This window comes from Vicugna pacos, chromosome 9 (genome assembly GCF_048564905.1).
Source record: "Vicugna pacos chromosome 9, VicPac4, whole genome shotgun sequence".
Taxonomy (NCBI): domain Eukaryota; kingdom Metazoa; phylum Chordata; class Mammalia; order Artiodactyla; family Camelidae; genus Vicugna; species Vicugna pacos.
In genome coordinates this window covers 39,471,756-39,497,899 of record NC_132995.1, presented here as the reverse complement: position 1 = coordinate 39,497,899, position 26,144 = coordinate 39,471,756, and the positions used below count along the sequence as shown (strand labels likewise).

The 26,144-nt window shown below is 48.3% G+C and overlaps 2 long non-coding RNA genes across 2 annotated transcripts in view; one reads left to right on the top strand and one right to left on the bottom strand.

Annotated features, from left to right (window-relative positions):
* The window catches only part of LOC116281908 (uncharacterized), a 554,075-nt gene that overhangs the window by 223,114 nt on the left and 304,817 nt on the right, over positions 1–26,144 (top strand). The gene's annotated exons all lie outside the window — the stretch shown is intronic.
* Positions 17,630–18,213, bottom strand: LOC140698489 (uncharacterized). Its single transcript, XR_012076289.1, has 2 exons — positions 18,124–18,213; positions 17,630–17,723 (listed from the first exon to the last, which is right to left on the bottom strand). It is a non-coding gene; the product is annotated as an uncharacterized lncRNA (long non-coding RNA).

The following is a 26,144-nucleotide window of genomic DNA, read 5'->3' as shown; positions in this document are numbered from 1 at the left end:
GGGGTGTTAGAGGAGACGTCGGTAGCCACAGGGGAAGAAGGTGAGGGAGGGACCACAGGTTGGCATGTTGAAAGTAACATCTAGTGTGGTGACCACACTGGGCAGAAGGATGTCACTGGAGCCCTAGGTGGGGGCACAGAGGATGCATGGGGATATGTTTCAAACACCAACAGAGCTTGGTAAGGGGATGCTACCTGAAAAGAAAGCTTCAGAGGTATAGAGACATCCAGAGGCCATTGGCAAGGCAATGAGTATGGCTTTAGTGCATCGGTAAGAGTCGAAGGGATCTGTCCAGCTTGGCAGTGAGACTCCTTCCCGGGAATGTCCTTGTGGCTGTCAGACGCGACACCCGTCAAAGCCATGGGTCCCATTTCTCCTAGGTCAGTAGAAAAGACATCAAAAGGCTGAAAGTTTTCATCTTCAGGAGACATGGCCATAGACAATAAATAAGCATTCATATCTAGGCTTCTTCCTGAGTTCTGTACATACATTTTCTTACTTAATTCCCATGTTAGCTTAGTGACATAGGCACATATATGATCCCCACTCTATAGGTAAGGAAACCGAGGCGTGGGGGCGTTTGGTGACCTATTTAAGAGGAGCTATTCTTTATGCGTGTCTCATTGGCTTGTAGGGGAAATAAAATAATATATGATATTCCCTGTTGTACAGAGCAAAGTGTGGCTTTTATGGGTTAGAAGACCTGCCCAAGGACACACACACATTTGGTAAGTAAATCTGTTTCACGTCAAGACTTTCTGACTCCAGATTCACTCAAGGCTCAGCATGGGGTGTGTGATTCTGCTCGTGTGTCGCGGGCGTGCAAACGCAAAGAGCAGCTCTACAAAGAGCACCACACTGACACAGGGGGCTCACTCTGCATCAGCACTCAGGATAGAGGAATCCTGGAAGCAAATGTAGCTTCCACAGGACCCCAGATTATGTCCTGTCTTCTTAGCAAAACTAATAAGGATTCTTCATTGCAGGAATTAAAAATATCAGAAGCCTGAAATGGACCAATGACCGAAAAACGAATTCTAGGCTTCACACCTGTAGATGTCCTTTAAGCTTGGAGATGAAGATCTTGGAGGGGAGTAGGGAGGGAGAGGAGCTGGGAGTGACTGGGGACTGCTGGAGGTTTAGCATAACAGGGGCATAGGAAGCAGGCGCTGGGCTGGTGGATCAGGATTGAGAAGGCCTTGGAGCTCCACCCATCCCAGGAAGCCTGGATGTCCTCCTTTAGCCAGGAGGCTGGGAGCCCACAGAGATTTGTGAACAGAGAATGGGGGAAACCAGTGTATTTCACAGGAGATCCGAGTTAGAACGTGTTTGCTGGGTGATGACAGCCCAACCAATGAACTGGGTTGCTTCCTTTTTCTTCGAGGGCCACTTACTTTTACTTATTTCTGTATTTATAGTCTCCCTCCTTCTGCATTAACTCCCCAAACCAAAGGCAGTCCACAATGATGAAACAAGGAACTGAGGGAATGGGGCAGGGACTAGACTCTCTAAGAGCACAGGTTCTGAAGGGGACTCAGAGCCAGCACTGAGGGTCCCGGAGGCCACGGCAGAGTCGGGTTTCCAAGTCCATCGTGGTCACAGGACACCATCAAACTGCATCAACTTTTCCCGATACAGAAAGAAGAAATAGTCTCATGGATTCTCTAAAAGTTCTTCAAGAGACATTTCAGGAATTTCAAAGAACTGTGCTTTTCTTTTAAATTCAGCTAACTAATTATTTAACATTTAAGTTCTGTTGGACATACAATATTGTATTAGTGTCAGGTGTACAACACAACACAGTGAAGCGATATTTTTGTACAAAATGGAATGATTGGAATGATCGCCACAGTAAGCCCAGTGCCCAGCCGTCAGCAAAGCTGTGACAGCATCACTGATTATGTTCCCTCCACGCACGTGACATCTCTACGACTCACTGATTCCGTAGCGAGTTTGCACCTCTTAATCCCTTTCACCTATTTTGCCCCTCCCCCCCCATGGCAGCCACCAGTTTGTTCTCTTTGTCTCTGAGTCTCTTTCTGTTTTGTTTTCTTTGTTCATTTGTTTTGCTTTTTTTTTTAAGAGTCCACACAGGAGTGAAATCATATGATATTTGTCTTTCTCTGTCTGAGTTTTAGTTCACTTAGCGTTATACCCTCAAGGTCCGTCTGTGTTGTTGTAAATGGTGAGATTTCATGGGCTCCTGCAAGGTGGGCTGATGGGTTTCCACTGAAACGCCATTTAGCAGCAGATATTCTCAGGGCAGCAGAGCAAAGTAATGTGACCCAGTCTTGCAGATCTCTCTCCATCTGGCTTGATCACAGCCTAAAATCTAGGCTAACATGATGGCTTTTCTTCTTTTTCTTCTTTTAAGGCATCAGCGCCTGTTTTTCTTAAAAAGATACTGATTTCTTATGTACAACCCCAATGTCCCAAATGTAACAGAGAAGACCTGTGTTCTCCGGGTTGGGGTAGAGACAGGGGACTGGCTTCTAGGGAGCCTCAGGGACACCCCCTGGAATTCCAGGCCTCTGAGGAAGAGAATCTGGAAAACTGCTGTTCTACAGAAATGATGGACAGCACGTCCTTCAGGCAATACTCTATAAATATTATCCCTCAGAGCTGGGGTTTGACAAGGGTTGGAAGGTAACGTGCTCTGGTGATTGCAGGTGATTTCACAAACCCCAGCAGCCACTCGAGGGCCAAATGCCCCAGGCTCACTCAGCCTCCAGTCCCAGGTCTCAGAGGATCCCGCCTTCGAGAATTCACGGTCCTGAATGTGGGCTCCGGGGCCATATGGCCCCCCACCTTGGCCCCGGCGGAAAGCAGTCTCACACTGACAGTCTCTGAGGACCGAGTTGCTCTAAGTCTTTTTAATTGTTTCTTGACATGCCTTTTAAGCTGTCACGCTGAAATGTGATTCCCACCTCTGTTTATCTGGTGTCACCGAGGGAGGCACTTGGAGAATTGTTATGACTAGATACCAACCAGCAAACATTCCCTCTCCCCTTGGCTGTCTCGCTCCACCTTCTGAAATGTGTCTGGAGCTGCTGAGCAACTGGCAAGGTCTTTGGCAGCAGCAACAACAAAAAGAAGGACTGGTCCTGGGGAAAGGAAGCAGCTGGCTGGTCCTCCGTGGTGCTTGCTGGACCTGGAGGTTCCGTTACACTTATAGGCACCTTCCCCATGCCAGGCACCAAGGTGGTTGGGGGAGGTGCCCAGGGGAAAGAAAGGGATATATGCTCTTAGGGGGCTCACGGTTGGGGGACGAGGCCAGCACACCCACACGTGTAATTTCCTGATGTAAAAGACAGCCGAGAGAGTGTGATGCGTGGGACGTGAACTTTGTGCTGGGGGCTCCACTGTCTCCTTCTCCACCCTGCTCTCTGCCCCAGAAGCCATACTCCGTAAATGACATCGATGAGTTCTTCCACCTCCTGCGTCCACATGGGTCCAGCCATTGAGGAGCTCTGAAAAGAGGGAGGAGGGAGGTCAGAGAGTGCAAATCATCACTGCCACTATTGTCAATAAACAGTGCTGACAAGTGGGTGCAAACCAGCCCTGGTGGCCTTGGACTCATAGTAACAAAGCAACACTATTGTTCACTATGTTTCATGCCTTAACTGAGGGTCAGTGTCATCCAGGTATTTTTGCAAAATAGCTCAGGCCAATTCTATGTTTCTGGAATTAACTCTCATAGCCAAGAGTGAAGTCAGAGTATATCCCCCCAGGTCACCTCTTGGCTTGACTGGGTCCATGACTGAGCATCATTGCTCCTCCCAAGGAAGCTGGCTGTCCTCTGCTCTCTCCCCCTGGTTTCTGGGAACTACTCCTGTCACTCAGCCCTTTGGTCCTCGGGTGGTAAAGCTCTGCCGCTCCCCAGCCTCAGGCTATTTCCTTCTCGCTTTAGTACCCTCTGACCTTACCTTTGTAAGGTACGTGGCCCCTTCAAAAATAACCCCTGTTCCGCCCACCACCCTGGCATAACCCTGTTTTCAGTATACAGTCTCTCTTTCTTGTTGGAACCTGGACTGATTCAAAGCGGGGAAGGATCAATTCCAGAAACAGAAAAGCAGCTCTTAAGAGTTGGGTCTTACAGGAAAGTGGGATGTGAGTGGGGGAAAAGTAGGGTCCCTGCTCAGTGGTGTTACCAATTGTGCCTGGAGCTTAATCTCCAGAACCCCACTTGACTTTCCCAATAGCCTCATAGGCAGGAGTGCCCTGGACAGGACAGCCAGGCTCGGGGAGGCCGTCTGGGAGCACGCGGTCCTGCCTGGCTGAGATGGGACTCTCATTCCGCTCGGCCTACCTCCAAGGTATCTGAACCCTCCAGTACCCCAGGTGGTCTCCCATCAGAGACCTGAGTCACAGGTGGGGACTGGAGGGGGCAGGAAGACCTGACAAACAGAGGGCGATGCTTTAGGGGCCCCTGAAGAGATTACGGGTGACCTTGGCAAGTTCTTTATTTTGGGAGCCTAGGTCATGATAGTTGAGAGGTGGTACAGCAAGGTGGCGTCAGGGTCTCAAGCGCCAGAAAGATTTCTTAAGTAAGAAGTTGTTCCATCTCTCTCAGCCTCAAGTTCTTCAACTGTCAGTGAGGGATAATGATGGCATCTGCTTCGGAGGGTTGTGGTGAGAACTTAATGAGATAAAGCATACGTAGCATTTGACACAGTCTCTGACCCATAGTTGGCACTGGACAAATATTGGTTATTGTCGTTAACAAGTGAGAAGTAGCAGGTGTGGTTATTAAGGCATCTGAGAGGGAGAATGGCAGTGTGATTTTATGACGCGGGAAGTCTCAGCCTGGAGTGTGAGCAGGGGCCAGCACTGGAGGGAAATTTCATCTGTATCTCCCTTTCTCAGATGAGTGGATGGTGGCCAGCACGGAGAGAAAGTCCTACTCCAGGTCACCCAGATCTGTGTGGTAGGACCAGGACTTAAACTGGAACCTTCTACTTTTCTTGTCTTAGACTCCTTTCGTCAGAACCTGCCATGGAAACCCCTCTGTCAGTTTCCTCACTTCAAGGGTGATAATGACTCACGCTTGTTAATGTCATTGCAAGAAATATTTGAGACAGTAATGTCTGTAAATCACGCCACATTCGTTCTTGGAAGAGAAAGCACAACTGTTAATTTTGCACTGGATTAGTCACGTGCTCAGAGTCACGTGGCTCATGGGAGGTGGAAGAGGGGAGGCAGGGTTAATGAAGACACCGCGTCTTCTGACCCCCAAGGGTAGGCTCTCTCCTCTCTGTCACACTACTTCAGCTGTTTCTTAGCTGAAATTAAGAGCTGTGGCTTCAAACATAGTCGCTTGCTTCACACACTCTTCCTTCCTTGCTCCAGGAAACCCTCTTTGTGGCTAACTTGTAGCGTGTTGGTTGTTAAAAAATGCCAAGGGACAAGAAAACAGAGTCTGAAATGTTTCATGTGGAAAAACAAAGGCACACACAGACAAACAAGGGGACAATTAGTTTTTGTTTGGGCTGAAGCCAGCAGGGTATTTGTCATGTAAGTGGAAGTCTGTAGAATTTAATAGGATTATTGTAGGGCGACGAAGTCCATTTGGACAGGGGAAAAAATCACAGGAGCAAAGCATAGGCATACACATTTTTATGAATACTTTAAAAAAAATCCAACCTGGGAGTAACCCACCTGATATTTGAAATAACATCACCCTCACCCATGGTGATGGCGATGGTGATGGTGATGGTAATGAACTACCATTAACTCTGAACCACGTCTTATTTTAAGCCCCTCTACATTCTACTTTCATGATCTCACTTAATCCTTGGAGGGCTACAAGGCATAGGTTGTTCTTTCTGCTTTGGTGGTTAAGGATACCAGGGCCAAGAGGGGCTGAATAACCTTTGCAAAGCTACCACAGTAGTAAGTGGTGGAGGTGAAAAGTGACTTTGATTCCAAGCCTTCTTCCTCACTTCTGTGTCCTCTGAAGTGCCCCAGGAGCACAGGGAAGCCCCATAAACCCCTCTGGTATGTAAGGAGTGATGTTGCCAGTGTGAACATCTGAGCAGGGCAAAGTCTGTGGATGAATCCAGGGTCCAAAGTCAGACATATCCATAAGACAAGACAGGTTAAGGAGTGAGCCATACCAGCTCTGTAATTCTAATGGTAATAGGTTTGCTGTTGCCTTAAAAGCTGGAGTTTGTGCCTTCTGAAGCCTGGCTTCCCTTGTCTCACATCTGCAGGAGCATATTTTCTAATTCTTTACTCTGCCGCAGATGCCCAGCAAGAGTTGGCCCTCGATATGGACTTGCTGATCTATTGACTGACTGATTGATTAATTGACATATTTGCAGCTATATGGTTTGGAGCTTCCAGCTCTGGCTGGGAATTGATTTTAATCTTCACAGGTTAAAAACAAAAGCTATCAAACCCCTTACAGGGGATGGTGATGAGACACAATCTTATTAAAGAGAAACTGACAATTTATCATCTACCAACAGCTCCAGGCGCATTTTGTGTGTGTGTGTGTGTGTGTGTGTGTGTGTGTGTATTCTTGCCAGGATCTCAGTGTCTTGTTCAATATCTAATTTATTTGAAGTTTTATTGAAGGAGGAGCATCTTCTGAATTTTTGTCTCCAATTTTCAGAGTAGTTAAGTAACAAAAGGAGAGGACTTGGCGGCCATAAAGGGTTTGGTCCACATACCTGTTTTCTCTGAACCTTACACTAGGACAGTTTTCTTCCAAACCTAATTTACGATCCTCTTTTTTTTTTTTTCTCTGACCAAACATCCTTTGTTTTTGTGTTGTCACCTTGATTTTAGAATTTTTCTCTCCTCCTTGCTAAGTACTAAAATATTGTTTAGCAAAAGTTATTTAATGCATTTCACAAGCTAATTAAACTTCCTAACGGCACATGTAAATTGGACCCTCTGGCTAGTGGAAATGCTCATGTCATCGGGTTTGGTCAGGAGGTTGCCTTGTTCAGCATCCATCATATGAGAGCTGGCTCTCTGGCAAGAAGGCTACTAGGCCTGGAGCTGGGCATCTGGATTGGCTGGGCCCATCCTACTCCTTATCACTGGGTCGCAGTGATTGTCTCTGGGCAGAGGGGGTGGGGACATGGGATTCAAGCGTGGCCTAACAGGGCGTGGCATGTCGACTCTGAGAGAGGTTTTATTTGCACCAGGTTAGCTAATCTGGGAAGGTGTGCGTAAGGCTGCTGGTGTCCACCTTTCCAGCCACAAGAGGAGAGTGTGCTTAAGAGCCAAGAAGAAGGCAGAGCTCATAGGTGGAAAGGGAGCCATGCTAGTGATGGGATTCCTTAGTTCCTCATTTCCATGACTCTGAATTCCTTCTGCACTCCAAGCTAGTTTAAGTTGAGATTCTGCCACCTACAAAGAGCCTGGACCAGTAGAGGAGGGTTTATTTTCTCCATCTTACCAAGAGCTACACTGAAGCTGGGTGAGGTTAAGAGAGTTGAGGCTTATGCAAGTGGTAATTGGCAGAGCAGATCTGCTGGTCTCAGGAGCCGCTGGACTAAGTGTGACCCAGTATCATCATATCACTGCCCGATATGCCTTACTTGAAAAACAGCCTGTTTTATCATCAAGTCTTATAGCCAGTTTCAAATAATGTCACCCCAGGGTGACTAAGACACCTTCCTCTGCTTTGCCACTATTCCCCTGACTTACATCATAATCATACTTTTTATTTTCTAATGTTTTCTAAATACAAGATGAATGCAGGTACATTGTAAAAGTTAAAGTGAAGCACAAACAAGACAATAAATTGACTCCTGATCTTGCCACCTAGAGGAAACCAGTATTAAAATGGTGTGCTATTTTCTCTCCATGCAGAAGGAACCTAAATGTTCACTGAATTCATCTGCCCCTTAATGAACAGATAAAACTGGCTCAGACCACCGTTCCATGGCTTGTATAAAGCCTAGCATCCTGGATTTGAGCCCAAGCTCTGTCCTACACTAGATTCTGTGATCTTGGGCAAGTCACATCGGCTCCTTGAGCCATTTTCTGATCTGTCCACTGGAGTTACTAATCTTCTAGCTTGATGGGTTTATGTGAGAATGAAATGAAAACAAAATCAACAAGTATTTTGAAAACTATTAAGAAGTGGGTGCAAATAACATAATAGTGGTTTCTACGATTATTTTTTCTTTCTGGTCACAAAAATCTTTCATAAAAATGTCTATGTGGAATCCCAGTATATAAAGTAGATAAAGGGGGGCTCCTTTGGTTAGGGCAGAACCACCTCCAGCCCCCGGGGGCCTGTGATGTGCCTTTGGTTAAACCCCAGGGCACAGGGAGCTGGTTAAAGACCCTTCTCTTTTGTTAGATAGTTTCCAAAGTGTTTTCATGTAAGAAACACAAGGGAAAATGGCCAAGGAAACTTTACAGGGCTCAAAACAGAGAGGGGATAGGCTAAATGGCAAAGGAAAACTCAGCACGTTCTTTCCCATGAATACTAAAGTAACAAGATCTCCGCCCGGCACCTGTTCTTAGAAGAAGACGGTGCCGAGGAAGGTGAAACTCTCATTCTGGAGTTTCCTTGGCCATTGCTGAGTGCAATCAAGGGCTTCCTGTGAGACTCTCCACCCTCCTTTCTGTAACTGCATGTCCAGAAGGGATGGAACAAAGCCAAGGATGAAGACCACTAACCCTACCTACACGGGCACCCAAAGTCACTCCCTTTGGCACTGGGAGTCTCCAAACATATCCAGTGGGCACTTGTTCTTTGTCAGGTGCTTTGCTAGATGCTGGGGATACAGTGGTGGACAAAACTAGCCATAACCCTGTTCTCACCCTTTTCTCTGAGGGTTTAATAGCCAGCTGAGGAGGTAGTCATAAACCATCCTATTGTCTCATTTTACAATCCTAAAAATTAATGTAAAGTTGAAGTCTTTATATGTGCTGGATGGACCCAGTCTGGGAGATCAGAAAGAATATGATGAAATTTGTTATAATGAAGAAGGTTGTGCAAAGGCCCTGTGGCAGATAGGGGATTAGTTCTTTCCCAGAACTGAAAGAAGGCCAGTGTTATCTGGTGTGTAAGATAGGCTTGAGAAGGGAGACAGAGACCAGGACAAGCAAGTTCATGTGGGCCCTGCCAACAATTTTGCTTTTTATCCTAGGAACTATGGGAAGCCAGAGGCTGTGGCACCTACCCTTTTGAGAGATGATGAAATATTGTCCTAGGGGAGGGGCTGTGGTGATGGAGAAAAGCAGATGTACCTGGGAATTACTTGGATAGCAAAATAAAGACGACTTGGTAGTATATATGTTACAGTAGGGTGTATCAGTTTCCTGTTGCTGCTGTAACAAATTACCACAAACATATGGCTTAAAACAACAGCAGTTTATTTTGTTATGGTCCTGGTGGCCAGAGGTAGAAATGAATCTTAAAAGGCTAAAAATCAAACTGTTGGCAGGGCTGACTCCTCCTGGAGGCTCCAGGGGAGAATCTGTTTCTTTCCTCTTCCACCTTCCAGTGGCTGCTTGCTCCCTTGGCTGCATCAGTCCAACCTCTGCTTCCATCATCATACAGACTTCTCTTCTTTCATCACATCTCCCTCTGCTTCCCTCTTATAAAGACCCTTGTGATTACATTTAGGGCCCACCTTGATGATCCAGGACAGTCTCTCTGACTTGAGATTGAAGATATTTAAGATTCTTTTATTTAATAACATCTTCAATGTCCCTTCTGCCAAAAAGATGAAAGTCACAGGTTCCAGGGATGAAGACCTGGACATCTTTGGGAGTCATTCTTCAGTCTTACCACGTAAGGTCAGGAGGAAAAGAGATCATGGGTGTTGCCTGAGGGCCTAGCGTTTGAGTTGGATAGATGGTGCTGGGATGGAGTTGGTGGTCACAAGATGAACTCGGTTTGGGTCCTGTTGAGTTTGAGGTACCTTTGGGATATCCAAGAGCAGCTGTCCATCCAGCAATTTGGAAACACAGATCTGGAGTCTAGGAGATAGATGGGGGCTAGAGATGCAAATTTGAGAATTACCATGGGGGGATGTGAATGCTCCCGTGGCATGGACGGATTGTCCGGGGGAAGAATGTGAAGTAAGAGAGAAGAGTGCCCAAGGCTGAGCCTTGAAGAGCTCTTAGAGGGGAACAACGAAGCAATGGCCGTGTCCAGGAGGAACCAGAGAGGCAGGAGGAAAGCCTCAGAAGGCAAGGAGGAGATGATTTGAAGTGAAAGGGAGTTGTCAGCTATGTCTAAAATGTCTGAAGGCTCAAGTAAATTGAGGCTTGAAAATCCCCATGGAATTTCTCATATGAATTTCTATGCCAAGGGATGGGCACATTAGTTTGGATCAGGTTGCGGGGTGAATGGATGGGAAGAAGCCAGAGAGCAAGCAAGTACAGAAAATCCTTCCATATTCACACATATCTTTCTCTCTACATTACATGTTTGCACTTATCGTTCAGATTATACTTCAGCTGTTACCTCTTCAGGGGGGATTTTCCAGACCACATGACCCTCACTTCTACAAGTCCTCCTCGTCCTGTTTCCTTCCTGTGTAGCCCTGATTAAAAGCTATGGAAATCTATTTATTTGTGTGATTACTTTATGTCGTTCTCTCCTGCCTGTGTAAGTTCCTCGAAAGTGGGTTCTGGATCAGTTTTTGTTCACCGTTGTATTCCCAGAACATAGTCCAAAGCTGGTCCAAAGTGGGTATGTGATTGACTTCACGGAGTGAGAAAATAAATGATTAAATGAATGCTATAGCTGTCAGTTCAGAGGTGGAGACGTTTTTTATTTCTGGAAAGAAGCTTATGGTAATGAAAAGTGCACAGACTTTGAACTCAGAATCCTAGAGTTTTGAATCCAGAAACTTCCATTTTCCAGTGACATGGCTTTGGCAAAATCAGATTAGCGGACCTTCAGAACCTCAGTTTCACAGCAAAATAATGGGATGACTTTGATGGAGATGATCCCACCAACCTGAGTCTGATAGGCATTTTGCTCCCATCGCAGTTCTGCCCTGTTAAGCGCTGACAGTCAGACGCAAAACAATGAACATGTATGACTTTTTTGGAAGTACTGCTTTGGGAAACCAGAAATGAAAACGAATTGACAGAAAGGGAACCTGGTATACAGTAACTACTTGCTAATCCCGCCCCTTGGTCGGGTTGGTCGCATTTTGCCCTGAGCATGTTGTGGCTGAGACCTCGCAGATGCAGGAGGAGTGGTTTCCTAATTAGAAGAGATGCCCTGGTGGACGCCTGCACCTGCTGACTTTGCCGTGTCTGAGCAGAGAGGAGGGGGCCGGGAGGACCGGAACCTCCTGCACGGGGGCGTAGCCTTCCTCTTTCCTGATGCCGCTCCAGCTGGGCAGCTGGCTCAGGACAGCTCAGCACTTCACCCCGTGCCCTCACCTCTGCGATCACACGGGGGAATGTACCTGCTGGAAATCTGGAGTGATGCCGGTTTATTAATTTGTGCCCCTATAATTAAACAGTCATATTAATTAGCATTTCTGCTTATGTGCCTTCCTTTTTCATGTTAGAGTTGAAGCTCAGAGTAATTATTTATATGATTTCTCAATTTGTTTTGGTTTCTGTTTTCCCAAAGTGATACTTTTGCAAAATTCATATACAGCACTTGTTTTGCATGTCTGATTGTCAGCTCTTGACAGGGCAGGATTGCTGTGGGAGCAAAATTTATCTGACGATGTCTGTGTTCTTGGCAGTTGGTAATTCAGAGCACCCATTCTTTCTGATGAATTTGCAAGGAAATTTGTTATCTCCATGCACCCTGCCAGTGGTCCTTGCATGTTTTGTTTTGTGTGTGTGTATGTGTGTGCATTAATTTTTTGTGCACATGGGAGCATTTAAAAAAATGTCATGGGACAATTAATTATTCAGCTTGGCTTGGCATCATCACAATGAACCACCATTTTGTTTTCCTAGTATTAGGTTAGAATGTGGATGTAACTTGCATAGCGTGGAGGGAGTGAAGTGTTTTATGGCTTGATTTGGGGACCTCTTTTTTGCCACATGTTCCATTTCATGGTTGATGGGAATAATTCCTTCCACAGGCATTTGTGGGATGCGTTTAAGCAGCTACTGTCACTCTAGGTGAGGTGGGCTCTGGTCCTTGTCTCTAAAGTGTTTATTACCTCCCAGGGGAGATACGGTCAAAATGATTAATGGATCAACACAAGACACCCTAAACCCACAAGAGCAGGCAGGCAGGGGACTGTGGTGCCTCACTGATGATCTTCATGACAAAGGATGCAGATACAGGAGACCCATAGATAGGCAGTTGGGAGAGAAAAGAAGACAGAAGAAAGGAAATGATGGAGGGGAGGATGGGAGTGAGCATATGTCTCTGGTTTGTGTTGGACAGTCTGTGGGCAGATCCTCTTGACTCAGCAGCTTTGGCATCTACCCTGCCCCCAGTCCCATTTTAAAGAAGTGAAAGTAGAGACTCAGGTGAGGCTTGAGTGACTCCTCCAAGATAGTCCACTAGGAGGTGTCACAGGCAGGATTCAAACCCCAGCCTGATTCCAGAGCCCAGCCCCCTCCTCACTCACAGGTAGCTGCACCCAGTGCTAAATAAATACCATGTGCTTTGGAGAACATGAAAGAATTTACCAGCAATGCAGAATTTGCTGACTGTCCACCATATGCCAACCTCTGTGCTCTGGGGATGCACGGTGTTCAGTGCAGCATGGGAAGAGCACAGCCATGGCGTCAAAGTGAAGTCGCCGGGACCTTTACAGTCACAGTAACAGGAGCTGCTGTTGTTGAGCACTGACTGTGTGCCAGGTTTGCTCGAAACTTTCTGCATTCAGCGTCTCATTTGATCTTTACTGGCTTCTAGGCTGCTGCTTAGAATGGGTACCACTGTTTATCCCCATTTTATAGATGAAGAAGCTGAGGAAGAGAATGGCGAACGGAGAGGCAGGAGAAATGGATGTGAGTCACTGTCATCATCCTAGGCCTGGGCAGAAGGAGGCCAGGAAGGACTGGGGGCTGGTCCAGCTGGGAGCCAAGCAGACGGAGCTGTAGTGTCCACGACAAACTCTGGGCCCAGTGCAGCAGGTGGGCCCGAGGGCTCCATGTGAGAGGCTGAATGATGCTCTGGGGATCCAAGCCCATCCCCAGTAGAGCTGACGCGTGATCAGTGGGATAAGTGAAGCCCAGAGAGGAAGCGCTGAGCTGTGGGTCCAGCAGGTGGATGGTCAGTGGAAATGAAAGGCAAGAGTGTGGGCTTTGGAATCCAGCCAAACCTGGTTCAGGTCTTGGCCCAGTCACTTACTCAATGTATGACTCTGAGCAAGATGCCTAACCTCTCTGAGCCTGATTCTTCTGTAAAATATGCACAATACGACTTGCCTTGCAGGACAGTAACGACGATTATGTAAGACTGTGCCTGCAAAGAGCCCTAATCAGTGCTTAGCACAGGATGAGCTGCCGTAAGTACTTGAGGAGGGATGAAAAAGAAGGAATCCAAGTGAGGAATTCATGGGATACTTCAAGGAGGAGATGGCATTTGAATTGGGCCTTAAAAGACAAACAGGGTTTATCTGACTTTTACGGGTATAAAGGCCAGAGATGAGTCCAGGATGCACCTGCTCTATCTAGGTACCTGCTGGGGCAGGCAGAGCAGCCCAGGATACTCTGACGCCCCAGGAGGCCTTGGGGGATGAGGAGCAGTGTGCCCCATGGTGTCTTTACCGTGGTCATTGATCCTGTTAACACTGACTGAAAACCTGCTATGAGCCGGGCTCTGTGCCTGGCGGGTGCATGTACAATGTCCTAGCCCCTGTAACAAGAGACTCACTGTTAGGCTGAAATAACAAGTCTGCTGAGTAGCAAGGCAGGTGTGGGCGCCAAGCCCTTTCGTTACCTTACCCCTTTCATCTTGCACTGGAACACTGTAACAACCCCAGAGCCCCCAGACGAGTTTGTGTTGCTGGAGCCCCTGCCCGGCTCCGAGAATCTGGGGGCTCGACCATGATGTGAGCTGAGCTCCCCGATGAAGACATTATACGTTGCTCACAGAGGCAGCGCTTTCCGACTCCTCTGGCACAAACATTCCGAATTCTAATCGTGGAAATAATTTAGGAGAGGGAGATGAAGGTTATCATTTATTTAGGGGGCTTTATCAACAGAGGCCCTCTCCGACTTTAATAAATGAAATGTGTTGCACAGAACGGGGATCACTGAGGCATGAGATACTGTGTCTGCCCACGGAGGGCTTTGAATAATTTACATCCTCGAAAGATATTTTATGACAATGCTTATAATCTTCTTATTGGTTTAAAATCAACATTTACAGCAGCCGTCTTTGAACTGATGCAGCTGATAAGCTTATCTCTTTATTATGTGACACGGATCAAGTCTGCTCAGGAAAGGGAGGTTTCACTGAAATTGATTTTTCATTGGATCTCAATGTATTTTTTTCCTCCAAAAACATCCAATAAATAATAGAGGTCGGCTATTAATATTTCATTTTAATTAATACATTAGTAGAGGGAACTCTTAATTTGAAGGGGCACAGGAAGGAGGCTCTGCAAAGGTGACTTATCTGGAGGCTGCATCTCTGATTAAACCCGGCTCTGGGAGAGGTACCTGCTCTTATCAGTCTTGACCTCCCAGCAGAGGCGGGGGGAGCAGGGATCTGACAGGGGCTGCAGGTTTTTTTTTAAAACAGGAGCCTCTTCTAGGTGATTTTCCAAGTCTGGTCAGTCCCTAAGAGGACTCCTAAGGCACCAGGTCCCTGGCAGAAGAGAAGGGGAGCATTCTGCTCTCACAGTTCTGCAATATTTGGGGCCTAGCGAGGAAAGGGCCTGGAAGGAAATGAATTACGGCCCCTAGAGGTCCACAAGGCTGTCTGTCCTTCTGTCTGGGCATGCACATCTAATACAGGGTATTTGCAGTCAGTGCAGTCCTGAAGGCAGCAGCCTGGGGCAAGCTTTAGAGTTCCGTACCGAAGCTCAGACGGTAGCTCTGGGTTTCATTTGGGAAAATCAATCCCCTTCTCTGGGCCTCTGTCTCCTCATCTACAGACTGGGACAGTGGGTGTTCATCTCACAAGGCCGTCCTGAGAGTTTCGTGTGGTGATTTACTTAAACAGCACTCTGCCATTCTAAGCAGAGCCTACTCTTAAGATTCTTAACTGAGAAGTCCTGGTGCTCAAGGGAGGAATCATTCCACAGGGAACTCAGTGTAGATTTTAGAAAATGGAAACTAAAACATCTGGACATTTGGATTCTTTGTGCTGTTAAACCAGCTAGAAAAGTAGGGGGTCACTGAGCTGGCTGGAGGAAAATGATCCCGGTTGCCATGGCAAATTGGGCTGTTGCTACAACTCGGGTGGGAGGGTGGGTGCCAGGAGGGTTATGCTTGGAACCCAGGACCACCTCCTAATACTCCCTTTCCCAGAGTCCTGGCCTGTCTGTCTGTGCAACCCAGTAAAAACAAGACCCTCCAAGAAATGAGGCTTGGTTCACCCTCAAGGTAAAGAGCCCCCCCTTGGCCAGGGGTCGGGGGATGTGGAATGGCAGGGGGAGAAGAAACTGATTACAGGCGGAACCTGACGATCAGAGGGCTCAGGTGAGAGGATGATGAAACTGACATTCCCCGCAGCGACTCAGAAGCTGCTGGGACCTTGCGTGTCCCGGAAATGGGGACGTGAATGCCTCACCTGGGCAGTAGTGGGCGCCCTTGCTTTTTGGCTTGGGAGGCTGGTCTTTCTGGAGCACCCTGTGGCCCCGCTGCCCTCTGGCTTTCTATTGGTGTTGGTCAATGCTGAGTGCCTAGAGGGGACCAGAGAAGGTAGGAGGAGAAGGGAGCTCCCTTCCCCTGGGTGCCCGAGAGCTGGTTGCATCGATTGGGTAAGTCACAGAGCCTTTGCCACACAGCCTTGTCTGTCCAGTTCTGGCTCTGAGTTCTGGTCATTATCCCCTTTCTCCCCCTTTCAGGCCTGTGGTGGTGATGGCTCCCCGCTGTCGCAAGCCCTGGAGTCCTGCCCTGAACCATCTCTCTGGTGTCTTTCCCTACACCCTGCCCACACCTAGGTGCATAGGTGCTTTATCAAACTTTCCCTGTGTAAACTGTTTGAGTGTGTCAGCATCTTTTTTCCCCGGTAGAGCCCTGGTGAATGTAGGTAACAGCCTCACAGACATGGGTGCTAATCGGCGGGGCAGAACTTGGATGGGTGGGCAGAGGATGAGAAGCTGTAGTGGAATGTCAAGAGACCAGGTGGACGCTGAACACCCCTTATCTGTGGACCCCTGGGCAAGTTGTTTAGCCTCGCTCAGCCTCTGTAACTTCCGCTCTACAATAATAACAACTGGTAATTATTATTATAATTGTAAAGTATAATTATATATGGTATAATTATATAATTATACTATTATCATTATGTAATTTAATATATACACTTATAATTATATAGTTATATTATAGCTGTATAATTATAATAATTGGGAGTAACAATGTCTACACAACAGGATGAAATGAGATTCAAGATGAGAGGAGACTAAATAAAGACCTGGCACGTGATGAGTGCTCCGCGAAGATGTTCGTTTCCTTCCCCTGACACACAGTAGGCATTCAACTGATGTTAGAGCAAACTGGAGGAGAAAGTGGGTGTGTGTAAGTGGCTGTGGGTCCAGGGGATGGGTGAGGGTTGTGCTAGCAAGGAGACGGGCCTGCCTGCAGGTGTCTGAATCTGTGCAGAGATTTCAACATGGGGAACTTTCAGAAACACAGCTGTTTTGGGGGCAGAGGACTGAGATTGGGGAAGGCCTCAAAATGTCGAGGTCAGCCTGTGGACCAAGGGCGGGGCGAGGAAGTGCTTGGCTGATTGGTGGAAGGGAAATGGACTGGACTGGACTGGAGGCAGGGAGGCCAGAAGAGGAGGAAAGTCTGGCTGGTGGAGGGAAAGGAACAGGAACATCACACAGGCCGCTGATCCCTGTGTGATGATCTGGGGCCCTGGGCCTCCCTTGTGGGGTCAGTGGCTGTTCAGTTGTGAAGCTCCCCTGCATTTGGCTGGGTGCCCACTGGTGAGGTCTGGCCCCTCCAGAGCTGAGCCATACCTCAAAAGCACACTGAGATTTCAAGAACACAGGCTACAGGTTTATAAGAGGGATGTGGAAACAGGAATAGAAATTAGGAATTGATGCTGCAGCATCAGGCATAGTCCCACTGTCCCAAGAAGGTGGACTTGTGGGTCCTTTTGTTTATTCACTGAGCAGGTATTGGCCCTTTCTCTCTCTCTGCTGGTCAGTGGGCAGGAAGGAGGGCCGGGATCAGAGACTGAAACAGGCTTCTGTGGGTCTCCTCGAGGAGGTATTTGCTTCATGTAATTAAGGAGAGTGGATTGCTGAGAGCTCTTTCCCCACTTCCCAATCAAAACCATTCCATTAGTCACGCTGCCTTTGAAATCCTTCAACAGTCTGTTGGATGGTTGGCTCAAGAATGTGTGCTGATAGGAGCTGTGGAGAAAATTCCTGCTGCAGCCAATCGATGCTGACTTCCTTGGATGGAAAGGCAGCTCTGTGCCCCGTGGACATTCCAAAGGGGAATTTGGGCAAAGACAGAAATGGCCAGAGAGCGTGGCTCATTGGCACAATGATCAGACAGACATTCTGTACATCAAAGAAAGATAAAGTCATGTTTTATTTTATTTTATTCTGGGCCATGTCCTGCTGTGCCCTGGAGAGTTAGAGATGTTGACGACACAGCTTTGAGGAGCTCTAGTCAAGCTGGGGAGAACAAGGTGGAATCAGATCAGTGGGATTCAATGTGAAACCATCCCGCCAGGAGGGGCAGGGAGGTGCCAGGTACCATGGGGACAGGAGACTATGACCTCACTGGGGCTCAGATGACGTCATTTCATTCCCCACTGTGTCCTCAGAGCCTCCCACTGTGTTGGGCTAAATCTGTTCACGGCGACTTATGGGATGGGTGAATGAGTTAATGAGGGAGCATATGCACATGCATCAGGAAGGCTTCTGCAAGGGAGTGACGTGTGAACTCAGTCTTAAAAGTTTGTGCGAGTTGACTGGGTTTGGGGAAAGAGAGGAATAATCATTCCAGAGAGAGGTGGCAGCAGAGGGAGGGTGGAGGGTGACACATTTGATGCAGATGACACCGGGCGCCAACCTTCAGCTTTCGGTTGCCACCTTTGGGGCATAATTAGATCAGATCTGGGACCCACATGGAGCTGTGTGTGCTTCCTCAGTGCTGATGCTGCCTATAACTGTGATGTTGTCTCATAGCTACCACTCCCCTGGAGTGTCTTACCCAAGTAACAATTATGATGTCTAACCTGTTATCTCAGAAGCTCTGTGCCCTCCGTGTGAGGAGAAGTGGGTTGACAAGTCGGCTGAGGCATATTTAGGTCACTCACTTGTCTCTTTTTAGTAACACTGAGAAGGGGTTTCAGATGCAAGAATTTCTTTACTCTGCTGCCCGCCCGACAGTTTGCCTGGTTCCATCTTCCGCTCATGCGGTAACCCAGGACAACTCACCGCACATCGCGCGTCAGCTTCCTCATCTCCAAAGTGGAGCAAAACGATTCAGCTCATTTACTGGGAAGATCCTGCAGTGCTGTTTCCGTGAAACACAGATCTCTACCTGCGATCTGAAAGCAGCGCTTTCCTGTGAAATTGTTTGTCAACTGAAATGGCGGAAAGCGAGGCATCAGTACCTTTTTCCGTAAAAGCAAAAATCCTCTTCAGATTGCTTTCGGTTAGCAAAACCAGGTGCTAACGTGGGTCTTTTGCAAAAGTGAAGTGGTGTAGAGCGAGCTTCTGGCAAGCAGGGGATACCTGTACCCCTAACTCCAGGCAGGGCGCTCTCGGACCTCCAGGAGTCTGATGGTGTCACCCAAAGCACAGAATGGTTTTGAAGTCTGTCGTCTTATCTTTGAAATCACACGGTTTTGTATTCCAGTCCCCAGTAGAACCATGCTTGCTTTATTTTTGCATGTTTTAAATGACTCATGGTGAGCGAGGCTAGGGCTGAGTGAGGCCAATTTAAGGGGAGACCAAAACTCAGGAATCTAGATAAGTCACATTTTAATGCAATATTTAAACAACTCAAATTGGCAAACTGGCCACCACTTTCTATAAATCAAGCTTTACTAGAGCCGGTGGCAGGATTAGGCTAGGCGAGGGAGGCAAGGTGGTACCAATGCAGGAACCAGACAGCCTGTCTTTAAGTTGTGATAATTTGTCATTAATTTTGATTTTAAGAAGTATCACAAGAAGACATTATTTATCTTGATTACTGAGTGTTTGGGCTCCTTTAAAATTTTGTACCCGAGGTGAGAGTGCCTCACTCGCCTCACGTGAGTCCCAGCCAGGTGTGCAATTAACCTTCTCTACTCCCCTCCCCTGAAACTTGGAAATCACCAGGCGATTTTGGGCAGCATGTCATTCCTCTGGCTTCACAGAACTCCAGAGCCCATTTCTGCACGCACATATGTGTCCGGGCACCTTCACTGAAGGAGCACCCAGATATGTGATGATTTCAGTACAAGACACGCCAGGGGCGCCTAGAAGGCACTGGGCTAGCTGGTCTCTGTCTAAAAACTCACCTGTGGCTTTTGAGAAATCCCTTAAGCAATCTGGTCTCCACTTCCCCATCAGCAGAATGGGGGGATGGGGTCAGGTGGTCCTAATTGAGGCTCAGTATTCTGTGCTTCTCTGAAAGTATCCCCCACCACCCTGTGGACCACTGGGGAGGGAGACCGTGCCAGCCACATTCCTCAGGCCAGACTTTGCTGTGAGTCATGGACTGAGAAAAGGTCAGTGTGAAAAATCATTGGTGTTTTAAAGAGAAGTGTTGGAGCGATGTTCTCTGGGTGTGAGTGAGGGAGGAAATGTTTTCAGTCTCTCAAAACTCGTCAGAGAACATATGGTCGGTGCTAGGTGTTGAGGGAAGCAGAGCGGCTTAGGGAGAGCCTGTGCCCCTTCCCTGCTCTGCCCCTGGGCTGGGGATGGAGTCTTGGAGGTGGATTTGGGTCTGGCAATGAGAGGGAGAGGATGACATAAGCTAATTGGTGGGCAGAAAGGCAGCCCAGGGATGTATTTTATGGCCAATCTGGGGAAATTCCTTGGAAAAGGGGAGCCTTGAAGGATGAGCTTCAAATGCTGGTGAACATTGTGAACCTAGAGAGGAGCCTGGGCCGTTGGTCAGGGCCCTTGAGGGAGACAGATGGTGCTCTCAAATGGGGGAACTGAGGAGCAGTCAATAATGGATTATTTATAGCAGGTCTAGGAGGGTTAAGGGAAAATCAACAAGGGATGAGGAAACACTTTGGGGTGACACTGGAGGGTCTTTACAGTCAGACCTGAACAGGGGATGGTAAAGAGGGGGGAGAGGGTTTGCCAGAACCTAGAGGAAGCTGTTTCCGTGGATGGGGGCTAAGATGGGAGCTGGGGCTTTCGGGACCAGAGCCCAGCTGGAAGGGTGAGCCTGGGAGTCAGTACTCTCATCCTGCTCCCCTTCAACCCCCTGATGTCTTGTTGGCGTCTCCCGTGGGATGGACCTGAGAGATGTTCACACAGGTCAGCATCTCGGGGCCCAGAACCGGGTGGGTGGAGAGGGAGTCAGGGAGAAATGAGAAGAGGTAGCTCCCTGGGTAAGACGGGTACAGTAACAGTAAAACATGTCTGTGGATACGATTGTGTGGTTAAATGAAGAAGGAGAGGGGGTAGCCTCCATGCAGCTGCTCGCCGACTCCTCCCATCTGGCCAGTAGCTGTTATTACCTCCATTTTTCAGGAGAGGGTTGATAGCTGGGCTCCCCAGTCAACCACCTTGGCCAGCTGCAGTGCTGTCCGTGTTTCCCGTGGGGAGAGGAGTCTGACCCTCTCCTGGGGCCCCTGAAGGGTTACTTGGTGTCCGTGCTCTATTGCAAGGCTTTGGAGTACTAAGAATAACCTCTGATGATTCCTGATTGAGAGGAAAACACTTCCCTGAAGACAAGTCTCCAGGCAGGGTCTCGGCAGAAGGAAAGGACGCCTGCACACGTGAGATGAGGGTACTAATATGGGTCTTGCCGGTGGGAGGGGTTGTCAGCCGTGCTCGGAGCCTGGCCAGACAGTGATCGAAGTCAGGTCCCTTGTGTGGGGAAGGCCAGGGCTGACTCAGGGCCCTGCGGATCTTCAGACCTGCATTCCTGCCCGCGTGCCTTCAACCCAGCACGCTTTTCGAATGCCAATGAGGTGCCAGGTTTGGCTGGCTGTTGAGGCTTTGCAGGTGAACGGAAACATCCCCACGCCACCTCCTTACCGCCTTCATCTGCCTTCTGATCACAACCAGCGTTTATCGAGCTTTGTTGGGTTTCATGCTTTGTGTTCAGTTCTGCAAGTCAATCAGTGTGTCTAATCCTTGCAACAAAACCGCGGGGCTGGGTGTGATCGCTGCTGTTTTAGTCACAGGGACCCAGCCACTGAGGAGCTTACATTGGGGTGAGAGATACTGACCAGAGATCCATCCAGCATGGGATCAATGGTACTGTCACAAAATTTTATGCAGACCTTCCTGTGCATCCTTGGGCAGGTTTTTCTAGACTTGTTTCCATCACAGAAACCTCCTCCCGAGGCTGTTTTGAGGGTGAAGGAGCTGCCCACAGGAAGGCTAGCCTAGTGCCTGGCACACAGCAGCACCCGACCCATGTCTGCTGTTGTGCTATTGTTGCAACAGTTACCCTTGTCAGGCCATGTTTTGTTCCTTTTCCTCTCCACATACTCTCTCATGTCTTCTCTTTACCCTTTTGAAGCCAAAGGGCCTCCATCACTGGCTTGGGAGTTCCCCCAAACACAAGGTCTGGAAAAGAATTCCGGTCACAGGGGGTCTGTCGGGTGTGTATCAAGCTTGTGTTCCTCCTGACCGGCCCCACGGGGCTCAGAATGAGATCCCAAGAAGTAGGTGGAGCAATGTGTGTGCGCTTCCTCTACACCAGAGAATGGCCTCCCTTCCGCCTTCCTTCCCAGATAAGCTTGTGCCAGGGCTTGAGAAGACAACACGATGCCAGATATTTTCACAGATTGCCATGTCTTTCCTCAGTGGGCTGATAGTGCTTTTCTCCATTTGTACAGATGTGCAAACCGCATCTCAGGTACAGAATGTGATTAGGTCATTCAGCTTCTCAGAGGGGAGCCGGGACTGGCAGCGGGTGTCTGACACTGAAACCCGCTTCCTCCCTGTCACCGGATGGGTAAATTGCTGCGGACTTCTGTTGGCCTTGCTTTTCCGTTTGGGCTTTCTGGAGGGGCCCCACCCCTCTCCTCTTTATCCCTATTGCAAATCATTGAACTCTCCTGGGGCTTCTGCCTGAGCCTGCCTTCTGACCTTGTCCCATTATAGGGGCTGGCCTCTGGAAAATTCCAGATACAGGTTGCATGAGCCTACGACTGGAGGAGGGAGTAAGGGAGGCAGGAGACTATGAAGGAAGAGAACAAGTGAAGAGGCGGGACCTGCGGATGAAGGAACTGCCCAGAGAGCCCGTGGAGGGTGATGGCGGCTGTGTGGCACATCCTAATTGGCTCAGGGCAGAAGGCAGGAGAGGCTGGGGTGTCGGTCCTCCTGCGCTCTTGAGCATGCGATGGCGCTGGCCAGAGAAGGTTGGGAAGAATCGAGGCCCATGACAGTGCGTAATAAAGCTCTCAACCTGTGGCGACGAAGACGTTTTTATTAGCTCGTGCATGTACAGATACAGCAATTTTTAGAACAGGAGAACAGTGACATGTGCCCTGGAGCTGCCGCAGCTCCTGCAGTCCTGAGTGATACATTTTGTATCTCAGGCTCTGAGCAGAAGCAGGGACTCTTACCCCATCTCCCCATGCTGGGCCTGGAGCCACAGGGAACGAGCATCTGGCCTCTGCTGCTACAGTGCGGCGGTTCTTGTGTTCTGGCACACCAGACTCACCTGGAGGGCTTGTGAAACAAAAAACACCCACAGGGTTTCTTTTTTTAGTAAATCTGGAAGGGGGCCCAGATAGTCACATTTCTAATAGTTTCCAGGTGATACTGAGGCTATTCTGGGGAACCACCTTTGAGAACCACTGCTATAGAAACCCCCCACCCAACCTGCGTGTGAGAATCAGCTGAGAAGTCTTTCGAAATCCGGACCAGCTGACGTGTGGCTCCAGGCGTTCTCAGAGCTCCCGGGCTGATTCTGCAGTATCCATTTACAAACACCCGAACTCTGCATCCCCACTCATCAAATGCGCTTCTGAATATGATTTTGATGCCAGAATTGAGAATTATTGTCTTAGACTATAGCAGAGGCAAAAACCCAACAAAACAAAACCTACGAAACGGATATAACTCTCCCAGTTACTTGGTTTGATTCATTGTGTCAGCCAACAAATATTTCTTAAATGTGTACCATGTGTTAGGAATTGGGCAGGGCAGCGGAGATAGAAAACCGAAATCAGCTATGGTGGTAAATAACAGACAACAGGCGGCCACTGCAGTAAGCTGGAGGGTGACTTTTAGTTGCAGGGCACACATTCAGAGTTAAGTCTAATACAGACCTGTAGGTTATCACATAACGTGAGTTCATCCATGCTCAGCTAATGTTTCTGCTGTTTGCATAGTGTCCCAGGTGCACAGGGGTCTGTCTGAATAGATACATGCAGGCAGGGAGCTGACACCCTGAGAAGGCTGATCAGGTAAATGATGGACGTTCAAGGTGGGGGAGCTCGCCGCCTTCTCTGGCGTGTGAAGCTTGTGCATCAGTGATGCCTCTGGGCCTTCCCAACTTTGCCGAGGCCTTCCAGGCAGGACAGTTTGGGATTTGTTACAGTGGAAATTCTGCCAGCTGAGATTAAGATTGTTTTGATTTTTTTTCCTAGAGGATGTAACATACGCATTTTTGTCAACAAGAGGCCAAAAGCGCTAGGTTTATAAAGTCAAAATTTAAGTTTCCACGTGGCTCAAATGAGGTGTCTAGTATGCACGTAATTTGGAAACTACAAGTTATTGTTACTGCACAAGAGAAGACAGTTCTGTGAACCCAGTCTTAGTAGAAGAATTCTCATCCACTCAGCATGGAGACCCAGAGTAAGCCATAGGTGGTTCAGGTAGCAGAGTAACTCCTGGGTAGAGCTGCTGGGAGGACTGGATATGGGTAAACATGGGGCATATTTCCTGGTATGAAAAGAGTTTCAGTGCAGGCCAGCAGCTGACACACTGTTAGATTTCAGTGAGTCCCGGTTCCTTGCCTGTCTTGGGGAGGGCTGAGGTTCCCGTTCATCAGGTGAAGTTTTCCAGGGGTTTCCCCAGCCCTCCTCAAGGCAGAGAGCACCCTTAGCACCCAAGCTGGGCTGGGGAGGCGGCGGATGGGTGGAGGATGATGCCTTTTCTTCCTCGAGTGCTTCTTTTCTTAGCAGTAAAAAAAAGTAAGTGTGACAGATGACACTATTCAAGGTTTTAGGTGTATATGTATATGTCTGTTTAAAAATGGAAAGACTCGAGCATTAAGAAACCTGGCTTTTAAGTCTCTGTTGTGTCAGTTTTGTCTGACCTCAGGCAATTTCCTTCCCCTCTCTGGCCTCAAATGACAGGATTGTATGAATTGGCTTTAGCATACAAAGGGCTGTGAACACATATACAGTGGACCCTTGAAGAATGTGAGAGTTGGGGTGCAAACCCTCCTCACAGCTGAAAATCTGCCTATAACTCATTGTCCGTCAACCCTCTGTAGCCACAGCTCCTCAGTATCCATGACTCGTCTGTATCCGTGAATTCAACCACCTGTGGATCGTGTAATACTGCAGCATTTACTATAGGAAAAAAAGTCTGCGTATAAGCAGATGCAGTTCAAACTGTGCTGCTCAAGTCAATACAAGTCAATAGTGTATTAGCTTTGAAAGCCAAGGTTTGACCCAACTGGAAGTATAGATGGAGACGGGGGGATCCTAGAGTTTATTTTATCAGGTCATTTGTTTTACTGATGGGAATCCTGAGGGTTAGAAGGATGGGGAGAAACTTTTCTTATCCAAAAAAATGGAGAGAAATAGCAATGCCCATCGAATCGTGTTATTGTGGGGATTAAGTGAGAGCAGTGGTCCCTAGCAGTGTAGTCTGTAAACCCCCTGAGGGCTGGACGGAGTAGCCTTCCTCCCCCATGGATCTTCTTTGCTCCTTAGTGTCCAGCACAATGCTTGGCACACAATGACCGCTTAGTAATTCTTGAATAAAAAAAAAAAAATTCTTGCCGGAGTATGAGAAAGCGGCTCTCCTGTGCCTGGTGCATGGAACAGGCTGATTAAGTGCTCCTTTCCCAAGGGACGTAATCAGTAAACGGTGGAGCTTGGACTGTAGTCACATTTTGTTGGAACGTGCACACCTGCTGCGGGCGCTCATCTTCAAAGGCAGACTGTGCCCTTTGAATTCGGATATGAAGGCAGAGAGCTTTCTGCTTCTTCCACACGCTTTTAAGTTAATTTCTTTAGGTGGAGTTCTTTTACTTTTGTATATATGTTTTGAGAAATACTCGCCAAAATGTCTCCATTGGTTGGAGTTCCTGCCGGCCACTCTGAGTTGAGTGTGCTTGGCCGTGAAGGCTGGGTCAACAGCAGGCTGGCGTCAGCGCACGGATGTCTCAACTCTCCCAGCTCCATGGGGCGGGTGGCCCTGGGCCTGGAGAAAGCCAGATGGACCACAGTGAGGGTGCTGTGCCCTCATCTCTCCTCGCCAGGGTTGTGGACCTGGACTCAAGGAGGACCCGGGGGAAAGTGTGTTTTGTGGGTTGGCCTGGGACCTCAGCGCCCAGGTACAGGAAGGATTCTAAGACGGAACACCCTTCACTTGTGCCTTCCGCACTGAGAGGGCTGCTTCCTCCCTCGTGATTTAGTGAGTCACTCACCTCTCCAGTTCCCTTTGCCTTAAGGACAGTGAGTTTGGGTGATGCCTCTTCATCTGAAGCACTGATTACAGCAATCAACCCGCTTTCCAGGCATTGTCCTAGCTGATTCCATACCTTAGAACTCTGTGGCCCCTTCGCTAAGTGGCTATCGTGCTCGAGATGATGAACCTGGAGTCCTGAGACTTGCGTCCCTTGCTCAAGGACCCCACGAAGCCAGGATTTGGGGGTATCTAAGTCCATATGTTTCCCAGGACCCCATGTTGGTTGCCTGATTCACTTACCTGCAATATCTCACCTGG